Source organism: Lasioglossum baleicum, unplaced genomic scaffold (assembly GCF_051020765.1).
Source record: "Lasioglossum baleicum unplaced genomic scaffold, iyLasBale1 scaffold0023, whole genome shotgun sequence".
Taxonomy (NCBI): domain Eukaryota; kingdom Metazoa; phylum Arthropoda; class Insecta; order Hymenoptera; family Halictidae; genus Lasioglossum; species Lasioglossum baleicum.
In genome coordinates, this window is record NW_027469083.1 from 3,079,169 (window position 1) to 3,093,767 (window position 14,599).

Here is a 14,599-nt window from a genome sequence, read left to right on the forward strand (position 1 = left end):
GCATAACGCATAACGAATAACGCATAACGCATAACGCATAACGCATAACGCATAACGCATAACGCATAACGCATAAGGCATAAGCATAACGCATAACGCATAACGCATAACCCATAGCGCATAACGCTTAACGCGTAAAGCAAAACTCATAACCCATAACGCATAACGCATAACGCATAACGCATAACGCATAACGCATAACGCATAACGCATAACGCATAACGCATAACGCATAACGCATAACGCATAACGCATAACGCATAACGCATAACGCATAACGCATAACGCATAACGCATAACGCATAACGCATAACGCATAACGCATAACGCATAACGCATAACGCATAAGGCGTCAGCATAACGCATAAGGCATAACGCATAACGCATAACGCATAACGCATAACGCATAACGCATTACGCATTACGCATAACGCATAACGCATAACGCATAACGCATAACGCATAACGCATAACGCATAACGCATAACCCATAACGCATAACGCATAACGCATAACGCATAACGCATAACGCATAACGCATAACGCATAACGCATAACGCATAACGCATAACGCATAACGCATAACGCATAACGCATAACGCATAACGCATAAGGCGTCACCATAACGCATAACGCATAACGCATAACGCATAACGCATAACGCATAACGCATAACGCATAACGCATAACGCATAACGCATAACGCATAACGCATAACGCATAACGCATAACGCATAACGCATAACGCATAACGCATAACGCATAACGCATAGCGCATAACGCTTAACGCGTAAAGCAAAACTCATAACCCATAACGCATAACGCATAACGCATAACGCATAACGCATAACGCATAACGCATAACGCATAACGCATAACGCATTACGCATAACGCATAACGCATAAGGCATAAGCATAACGCATAACGCATAACGCATAACCCATAGCGCATAACGCTTAACGCGTAAAGCAAAACTCATAACCCATAACGCATAACGCATAACGCATAACGCATAACGCATAACGCATAACGCATTACGCATAACGCATAACGCATAACGCATAACGCATAACGCATAACGCATAACGCATAACGCATAACGCATAACGCATAACGCATTACGCATAACGCATCACGCATAACGCATAACGCATAACGCATAACGCATAACCCATAGCGCATAACGCTTAACGCGTAAAGCAAAACTCATAACCCATAACGCATAACGCATAACGCATAACGCATAACGCATAACGCATAACGCATAACGCATAACGCAAAACGCATAACGCATAACGCATAACGCATAACGCATAACGCATAACGCATAACGCATAACGCATAACGCATAACGCATAACGCATAACGCATAACGCATAACGCATAACGCATAACGCATAAGGCATAACGCATAACGCATAACGCATAACGCATAACGCATAACGCATTACGCATAACGCATAACGCATAACGCATAACGCATAACGCATTACGCATAACGCATAACGCATAACGCATAACGCATGACGCATAACGCATAACGCATAACGCATAACGCATAACGCATAACGCATAACGCATAACGCATAACGCATAACGCATAACGCATAACGCATAACGCATAACGCAAAACGCATAACGCATAACGCATAACGCATAACGCAAAACGCATAACGCATAACGCATAACGCATAACGAATAACGTATAAAGCATTACCCATAACGCATAACGCATAACGCATAACGCATAACGCATAACGCATAACGCATAACGCATAAGGCGTCAGCATAACGCATAAGGCATAACGCATAACGCATAACGCATAACGCATAACGCATAACGCATTACGCATAACGCATAACGCATAACGCATAACGCATAACGCATAACGCATAACGCATAACGCATAACGCATAACGCATAACGCATAACGCATAACGCATAACGCATAACGCATAACGCATAACGCATAACGCATAACGCATAACGAATAACGCATAACGCATAACGCATAACGCATAACGCATAACGCATAACGCATAACGCATAACGCATAACGCATAACGCATAACGCATAACCCATAGCGCATAACGCTTAACGCGTAAAGCAAAACTCATAACCCATAACGCATAACGCATAACGCATAACGCATAACGCATAACGCATAACCCATAACGCATAACGCATAACGCATAACGCATAACGCATAACGCATAACGCATAACGCATAACGCATAACGCATAACGCAAAACGCATAACGCATAACGCATAACGCATAACGCATAACGCATAACGCATAACGCATAACGCATAACGCATAACGCATAACGCATAACGCATAACGCATAACGCATAACGCATAACGCATAACGCATAACGCATAACGCATAACGCATAACGCATAACGCATAACGCATAACGCATAACGCATAACGCATAACGCATAACGCATAACGCATAACGCATAACGCATAGCGCATAACGCATAACGCATAACGCATAACGCATAACGCATAACGCATAACGCATAACGCATAACGCATAACGCATAACGCATAACGCATAACGCATAACGCATAACGCATAACGCATAACGCATAACGCATAACGCATAACGCATAACGCATAACGCATAACGCATAACGCATAACGCATAACGCATAACGCATAACGCATAACGCATAACGCATAACGCATAGCGCATAACGCTTAACGCGTAAAGCAAAACTCATAACCCATAACGCATAACGCATAACGCATAACGCATAACGCATAACGCATAACGCATAACGCATAACGCATAACGCATAACGCATTACGCATAACGCATAACGCATAAGGCATAAGCATAACGCATAACGCATAACGCATAACCCATAGCGCATAACGCTTAACGCGTAAAGCAAAACTCATAACCCATAACGCATAACGCATAACGCATAACGCATAACGCATAACGCATAACGCATTACGCATAACGCATAACGCATAACGCATAACGCATTACGCATAACGCATAACGCATAACGCATAACGCATAACGCATAACGCATAACGCATAACGCATTACGCATAACGCATCACGCATAACGCATAACGCATAACGCATAACGCATAACCCATAGCGCATAACGCTTAACGCGTAAAGCAAAACTCATAACCCATAACGCATAACGCATAACGCATAACGCATAACGCATAACGCATAACGCATAACGCATAACGCATAACGCATAACGCATAACGCATAACGCATAACGCATAACGCATAACGCATAACGCATAACGCATAACGCATAACGCATAACGCATAACGCATAACGCATAACGCATAACGCATAACGCATAACGCATAACGCATAACGCATAACGCATAACGCATAACGCATAACGCATAACGCATAACGCATAACGCATAACGCATAATGCATAAGGCGTCAGCATAACGCATAAGGCATAACGCATAACGCATAACGCATAACGCATAACGCATAACGCATAACGCATAACGCATAACGCATAACGCATAACGCATAACGCATAACGCATAACGCATAACGCATAACGCATAAGGCATAAGCATAACGCATAACGCATAAGGCATAACGCATAACGCATAACGCATAACGCATAACGCATAACGCATAACGCATAACGCATAACGCATAACGCATAACGCATAACGCATAACGCATAACGCATAACGCATAACGCATAACGCATAACGCATAACGCATAACGCATAACGCATAACGCATAACGCATAACGCATAACGCATAACGCATAACGCATAACGCATAACGCATAACGCATTGCGCATAACGCATAACGCATAAGGCATAAGCATAACGCATAACGCATAACGCATAACCCATAGCGCATAACGCTTAACGCGTAAAGCAAAACTCATAACCCATAACGCATAACGCATAACGCATAACGCATAACGCATAACGCATAACGCATAACGCATAACGCATAACGCATAACGCATAACGCATAACGCATAACGCATAACGCATAACGCATAACGCATAACGCATAACGCATAACGCATAACGCATAACGCATAAGGCGTCAGCATAACGCATAAGGCATAACGCATAACGCATAACGCATAACGCATAACGCATAACGCATAACGCATTACGCATTACGCATAACGCATAACGCATAACGCATAACGCATAACGCATAACGCATAACGCATAACGCATAACGCATAACGCATAACGCATAACGCATAACGCATAACGCATAACGCATAACGCATAACGCATAACGCATAACGCATAACGCATAACGCATAACGCATAACGCATAACGCATAACGCATAACGCATAACGCATAACGTATAACGCATAACGCATAACGCATAACGCATAACGCATAACGAATAACGCATAACGCATAACGCATAACGCATAACGCATAACGCATAACGCATAACGCATAACGCATAACGCATAACGCATAACGCATAACGCATAACCCATAGCGCATAACGCTTAACGCGTAAAGCAAAACTCATAACCCATAACGCATAACGCATAACGCATAACGCATAACGCATAACGCATAACGCATAACGCATAACGCATAACGCATAACGCATAACGCATAACGCATAACGCATAACGCATAACGCATAACGCATAACGCATAACGCATAACGCAAAACGCATAACGCATAACGCATAACGCATAACGCATAACGAATAACGTATAAAGCATTACCCATAACGCATAACGCATAACGCATAACGCATAACGCATAACGCATAACGCATAACGCATAACGCATAAGGCGTCAGCATAACGCATAAGGCATAACGCATAACGCATAACGCATAACGCATAACGCATAACGCATTACGCATAACGCATAACGCATAACGCATAACGCATAACGCATAACGCATAACGCATAACGCATAACGCATAACGCATAACGCATAACGCATAACGCATAACGCATAACGCATAACGCATAACGCATAACGCATAACGCATAACGCATAACGCATAACGCATAACGCATAACGCATAACGCATAACGCATAACGCATAACGCATAACGCATAACGCATAACGCATAACGCATAACGCATAACGCATAACGCATAACGCATAACGCATAACGCATAACGCATAACGCATAACGAATAACGCATAACGCATAACGCATAACGCATAACGCATAACGCATAACGCATAACGCATAACGCATAACGCATAACGCATAACGCATAACGCATAACGCATAACGCATAACGCATAACGCATAACGCATAACGCATAACGCATAACGCATAACGCATAACGCATAACGCATAACGCATAACGCATAACGCAAAACTCATAACCCATAACGCATAACGCATAACGCATAACGCATAACGCATAACGCATAACGCATTACGCATAACGCATAACGCATAACGCATAACGCATAACGCATTACGCATAACGCATAACGCATAACGCATAACGCATAACGCATAACGCATAACGCATAACGCATTACGCATAACGCATCACGCATAACGCATAACGCATAACGCATAACGCATAACCCATAGCGCATAACGCTTAACGCGTAAAGCAAAACTCATAACCCATAACGCATAACGCATAACGCATAACGCATAACGCATAACGCATAACGCATAACGCATAACGCATAACGCATAACGCATAACGCATAACGCATAACGCATAACGCATAACGCATAACGCATAACGCATAACGCATAACGCATAACGCATAACGCATAACGCATAACGCATAACGCATAACGCATAACGCATAACGCATAACGCATAACGCATAACGCATAACGCATAACGCATAACGCATAACGCATAACGCATAACGCATAACGCATAACGCATAACGCATAACGCATAACGCATAACGCATAACGCATAACGCATAACGCATAACGCATAACGCATAACGCATAACGCATAACGCATAACGCATAACGCATAACGCAAAACGCATAACGCATAACGCATAACGCATGACGCATAACGCATAAAGCATAACGCATAACGCATAACGCATAACGCATAACGCATAACGCATAACGCATAACGCATAACGCATAACGCATAACGCATAACGCATAACGCATAACGCATAACGCATAACGCATAACGCATAACGCATAACGCATAACGCATAACGCATAACGCATAACGCATAACGCATAACGCATAACGCATAACGCATAACGCATAACGCATAACGCATAACGCATAACGCATAACGCATAACGCATAACGCATAACGCATAACGCATAACGCATAACGCATAACGCATAACGCATAACGCATAACGCATAACGCATAACGCATAACGCATAACGCATAACGCATAACGCATAACGCATAACGCATAACGCATAACGCATAACGCATAACGCATAACGCATAACGCATAACGCATAACGCATAACGCATAACGCATAACGCATAACGCATAACGCATAACGCATAACGCATAACGCATAACGCATTGCGCATAACGCATAACGCATAAGGCATAAGCATAACGCATAACGCATAACGCATAACCCATAGCGCATAACGCATAACGCATAACGCATAACGCATAACGCATAACGCATAACGCATAACGCATAACGCATAACGCATAACGCATAACGCATAACGCATAACGCATAACGCATAACGCATAACGCATAACGCATAACGCATAACGAATAACGCATAACGCATAACGCATAACGCATAACGCATAACGCATAACGCATAACGCATAACGCATAACGCATAACGCATAACGCATAACGCATAACGCATAACGCATAACGCATAACGCATAACGCATAACGCATAACGCATAACGCATAACGCATAACGCATAACGCATAACGCATAACGCAAAACTCATAACCCATAACGCATAACGCATAACGCATAACGCATAACGCATAACGCATAACGCATTACGCATAACGCATAACGCATAACGCATAACGCATAACGCATTACGCATAACGCATAACGCATAACGCATAACGCATAACGCATAACGCATAACGCATAACGCATTACGCATAACGCATCACGCATAACGCATAACGCATAACGCATAACGCATAACCCATAGCGCATAACGCTTAACGCGTAAAGCAAAACTCATAACCCATAACGCATAACGCATAACGCATAACGCATAACGCATAACGCATAACGCATAACGCATAACGCATAACGCATAACGCATAACGCATAACGCATAACGCATAACGCATAACGCATAACGCATAACGCATAACGCATAACGCATAACGCATAACGCATAACGCATAACGCATAACGCATAACGCATAACGCATAACGCATAACGCATAACGCATAACGCATAACGCATAACGCATAACGCATAACGCATAACGCATAACGCATAACGCATAACGCATAACGCATAACGCATAACGCATAACGCATAACGCATAACGCATAACGCATAACGCATAACGCATAACGCATAACGCATAACGCATAACGCATAACGCATAACGCATAACGCATAACGCATAACGCATAACGCATAACGCATAACGCAAAACGCATAACGCATAACGCATAACGCATGACGCATAACGCATAAAGCATAACGCATAACGCATAACGCATAACGCATAACGCATAACGCATAACGCATAACGCATAACGCATAACGCATAACGCATAACGCATAACGCATAACGCATAACGCATAACGCATAACGCATAACGCATAACGCATAACGCATAACGCATAACGCATAACGCATAACGCATAACGCATAACGCATAACGCATAACGCATAACGCATAACGCATAACGCATAACGCATAACGCATAACGCATAACGCATAACGCATAACGCATAACGCATAACGCATAACGCATAACGCATAACGCATAACGCATAACGCATAACGCATAACGCATAACGCATAACGCATAACGCATAACGCATAACGCATAACGCATAACGCATAACGCATAACGCATAACGCATTACGCATAACGCATCACGCATAACGCATAACGCATAACGCAAAACGCATAACGCATAACGCATAACGCATAACGCATAACGCATAACGCATAACGCATAACGCATAACGCATAACGCATAAGGCATAACGCATAACGCATAACGCATAACGCATAACGCATAACGCATAACGCATAACGCATTACGCATAACGCATAACGCATAAGGCATAAGCATAACGCATAACGCATAAGGCATAACGTATAACGCATAACGCATAACGCATAACGCATAACGCATAACGCATAACGCATAACGCATAACGCATAACGCATAACGCATAACGCATAACGCATAACGCATAACGCATAACGCATAACGCATAACGCATAACGCATAACGCATAACGCATAACGCATAACGCATAACGCATAACGCATAACGCATAACGCATAACGCATAACGCATAACGCATAACGCATAACGCATAACGCATAACGCATAACGCATAACGCATAACGCATAACGCATAACGCATAACGCATAACGCATAACGCATAACGCATAACGCATAACGCATAACGCATAACGCATAACGCATAACGCATAACGCATAACGCATAACGCATAACGCATAACGCATAACGCATAACGCATAACGCATAACGCATAACGCATAACGCATAACGCATAACGCATAACGCATAACGCATAACGCATAACGCATAACGCATAACGCATAACGCATAACGCATAACGCATAACGCATATCGCATAACGCATAACGCATAACGCATAACGCATAACGCATGACGCATGACGCATAACGCATAACGCATAACGCATAACGCATAACGCATAACGCATAACGCATAACGCATAACGCATAACGCATAACGCATAACGCATAACGCATAACGCATAACGCATAACGCATAACGCATAACGCATAACGCATAACGCATAACGCATAACGCATAACGCATAACGCATAACGCATAACGCATAACGCATAACGCATAACGCATAAGGCATAACGCATAACGCATAAAGCATAACGCATAACGCATAACGCATTACGCATAACGCATAACGCATAACGCATAACGCATAACGCATAACGCATAACGCATAACGCATAACGCATAACGCATAACTCATAACGCATAACGCATAACGCATAACGCATAACGCATAACGCATAACGCATAACGCATAACGCATAACGCATAACGCATAACGCATAACGCATAACGCATAACGCATAACGCATAACGCATTACGCATAACGCATAACGCATAAGGCATAAGCATAACGCATAACGCATAACGCATAACCCATAGCGCATAACGCTTAACGCGTAAAGCAAAACTCATAACCCATAACGCATAACGCATAACGCATAACGCATAACGCATAACGCATAACGCATTACGCATAACGCATAACGCATAACGCATAACGCATAACGCATAACGCATAACGCATAACGCATAACGCATAACGCATAACGCATAACGCATAACGCATAACGCATAACGCATAACGCATAACGCATAACGCATAACGCATAACGCATAACGCATAACGCATAACGCATAACGCATAACGCATAACGCATAACGCATAACGCATAACGCATAACGCATAACGCATAACGCATAACGCATAACGCATAACGCATAACGCAAAACGCATAACGCATAACGCATAACGCATAACGCATAACGCATAACGCATAACGCATAACGCATAACGCATAAGGCATAACGCATAACGCATAACGCATAACGCATAACGCATAACGCATAACGCATTACGCATAACGCATAACGCATAAGGCATAAGCATAACGCATAACGCATAAGGCATAACGTATAACGCATAACGCATAACGCATAACGCATAACGCATAACGCATAACGCATAACGCATAACGCATAACGCATAACGCATAACGCATAACGCATAACGCATAACGCATAACGCATAACGCATAACGCATAACGCATAACGCATAACGCATAACGCATAACGCATAACGCATAACGCATAACGCATAACGCATAACGCATAACGCATAACGCATAACGCATAACGCATAACGCATAACGCATAACGCATAACGCATAACGCATAACGCATAACGCATAACGCATAACGCATAACGCATAACGCATAACGCATAACGCATAACGCATAACGCATAACGCATAACGCATAACGCATAACGCATAACGCATGACGCATAACGCATAACGCATAACGCATAACGCATAACGCATAACGCATAACGCATAACGCATAACGCATAACGCATAACGCATAACGCATAACGCATAACGCATAACGCATAACGCATAACGCATAACGCATAACGCATAACGCATAACGCATAACGCATAAGGCATAACGCATAACGCATAAAGCATAACGCATAACGCATAACGCATTACGCATAACGCATAACGCATAACGCATAACGCATAACGCATAACGCATAACGCATAACGCATAACGCATAACGCATAACGCATAACGCATAACGCATAACGCATAACTCATAACGCATAACGCATAACGCATAACGCATAACGCATAACGCATAACGCATAACGCATAACGCATAACGCATAACGCATAACGCATAACGCATAACGCATTACGCATAACGCATAACGCATAAGGCATAAGCATAACGCATAACGCATAACGCATAACGCATAGCGCATAACGCTTAACGCGTAAAGCAAAACTCATAACCCATAACGCATAACGCATAACGCATAACGCATAACGCATAACGCATAACGCATAACGCATAACGCATAACGCATAACGCATAACGCATAACGCATAACGCATAACGCATAACGCATAACGCATAACGCATAACGCATAACGCATAACGCATAACGCATAACGCATAACGCATAACGCATAACGCATAACGCATAACGCATAACGCATAACGCATAACGCATAACGCATAACGCATAACGCATAACGCATAACGCATAACGCATAACGCATAACGCATAACGCATAACGCATAACGCATTACGCATAACGCATAACGCATAAGGCATAAGCATAACGCATAACGCATAACGCATAACCCATAGCGCATAACGCTTAACGCGTAAAGCAAAACTCATAACCCATAACGCATAACGCATAACGCATAACGCATAACGCATAACGCATAACGCATAACGCATAACGCATAACGCATAACGCATAACGCATAACGCATAACGCATAACGCATAACGCATAACGCATAACGCATAACGCATAACGCATAACGCATAACGCATAAGGCATAACGCATAACGCATAAAGCATAACGCATAACGCATAACGCATTACGCATAACGCATAACGCATAACGCATAACGCATAACGCATAACGCATAACGCATAACGCATAACGCATAACTCATAACGCATAACGCATAACGCATAACGCATAACGCATAACGCATAACGCATAACGCATAACGCATAACGCATAACGCATAACGCATAACGCATAACGCATAACGCATAACGCATAACGCATAACGCATAACGCATAACGCATAACGCATAACGCATAACGCATAACGCATAACGCATAACGCATAACGCATAACGCATAACGCATAACGCATAACGCATAACGCATAACGCATAACGCATAACGCATAACGCATAACGCATAACGCATAACGCATAACGCATAACGCATAACGCATAACGCATAACGCATAACGCATAACGCATAACGCATAACGCATAACGCATAACCCATAGCGCATAACGCTTAACGCGTAAAGCAAAACTCATAACCCATAACGCATAACGCATAACGCATAACGCATAACGCATAACGCATAACGCATAACGCATAACGCATAACGCATAACGCATAACGCATAACGCATAACGCATAACGCATAACGCATAACGCATAACGCATAACGCATAACGCATAACGCATAACGCATAACGCATAACGCATAACGCATAACGCATAACGCATAACGCATAACGCATAAGGCGTCAGCATAACGCATAAGGCATAAGGCATAACGCATAACGCATAACGCATAACGCATAACGCATAACGCATTACGCATAACGCATAACGCATAAGGCATAAGCATAACGCATAACGCATAACGCATAACGCATAACGCATAACGCATAACGCATAACGCATAACCCATAGCGCATAGCGCTTAACGCGTAAAGCAAAACTCATAACCCATAACGCATAACGCATAACGCATAACGCATAACGCATAACGCATAACGCATAACGCATAACGCATAACGCATAACGCATAACGCATAACGCATAACGCATAACGCATAACGCATAACGCATAACCCATAGCGCATAACGCTTAACGCGTAAAGCAAAACTCATAACGCATAACGCATAACGCATAACGCATAACGCATAACGCATAACGCATAACGCATAACGCATAACGCATAACGCATAACGCATAACGCATAACGCATAACGCATAACGCATAACGCATAACGCATAACGCATAACGCATAACGCATAACGCATAACGCATAACGCATAACGCATAAGGCATAACGCATAACGCATAACGCATAACGCATAACGCATAACGTATAACGCATAACGCATAACGCATAACGCATAACGCATAAGGCGTCAGCATAACGCATAAGGCATAACGCATAACGCATAACGCATAACGCATAACGCATAACGCATAACGCATAACGCATTACGCATAACGCATAACGCATAAGGCATAAGCATAACGCATAACGCATAACGCATAACGCATAACGCATAACGCATAACGCATAACGCATAACGCATAACGCATAACGCATAACGCATAACGCATAACGCATAACGCATAACGCATAACGCATAACGCATAACGCATAACGCATAACGCATAACGCATAACGCATAACGCATAACGCATAACGCATAACGCATAACGCATAACGCATAACGCATAACGCATAACGCATAACGCATAACGCATAACGCATAACGCATAACGCATAACGCATAACGCATAACGCATAACGCATAACGCATAACGCATAACGCATAACGCATAACGCATAACGCATAACGCATAACGCATAACGCATAACGCATAACGCATAACGCATAACGCATAACGCATAACGCATAACGCATAACGCATAACGCATAACGCATAACGCATAACGCATAACGCATAACGCATAACGCATAACGCATAACGCATAACGCATAACGCATAACGCATAACGCATAACGCATAACGCATAACGCATAACGCATAACGCATAACGCATAACGCATAACGCATAACGCATAACGCATATCGCATAACGCATAACGCATAACGCATAACGCATAACGCATGACGCATGACGCATAACGCATAACGCATAACGCATAACGCATAACGCATAACGCATAACGCATAACGCATAACGCATAACGCATAACGCATAACGCATAACGCATAACGCATAACGCATAACGCATAACGCATAACGCATAACGCATAACGCATAACGCATAACGCATAACGCATAACGCATAACGCATAACGCATAACGCATAACGCATAACGCATAAGGCATAACGCATAACGCATAAAGCATAACGCATAACGCATAACGCATTACGCATAACGCATAACGCATAACGCATAACGCATAACGCATAACGCATAACGCATAACGCATAACGCATAACGCATAACTCATAACGCATAACGCATAACGCATAACGCATAACGCATAACGCATAACGCATAACGCATAACGCATAACGCATAACGCATAACGCATAACGCATAACGCATAACGCATAACGCATAACGCATTACGCATAACGCATAACGCATAAGGCATAAGCATAACGCATAACGCATAACGCATAACCCATAGCGCATAACGCTTAACGCGTAAAGCAAAACTCATAACCCATAACGCATAACGCATAACGCATAACGCATAACGCATAACGCATTACGCATAACGCATAACGCATAACGCATAACGCATAACGCATAACGCATAACGCATAACGCATAACGCATAACGCATAACGCATAACGCATAACGCATAACGCATAACGCATAACGCATAACGCATAACGCATAACGCATAACGCATAACGCATAACGCATAACGCATAACGCATAACGCATAACGCATAACGCATAACGCATAACGCATAACGCATAACGCATAACGCATAACGCATAACGCATAACGCATAACGCATAACGCAAAACGCATAACGCATAACGCATAACGCATAACGCATAACGCATAACGCATAACGCATAACGCATAACGCATAAGGCATAACGCATAACGCATAACGCATAACGCATAACGCATAACGCATAACGCATTACGCATAACGCATAACGCATAAGGCATAAGCATAACGCATAACGCATAAGGCATAACGTATAACGCATAACGCATAACGCATAACGCATAACGCATAACGCATAACGCATAACGCATAACGCATAACGCATAACGCATAACGCATAACGCATAACGCATAA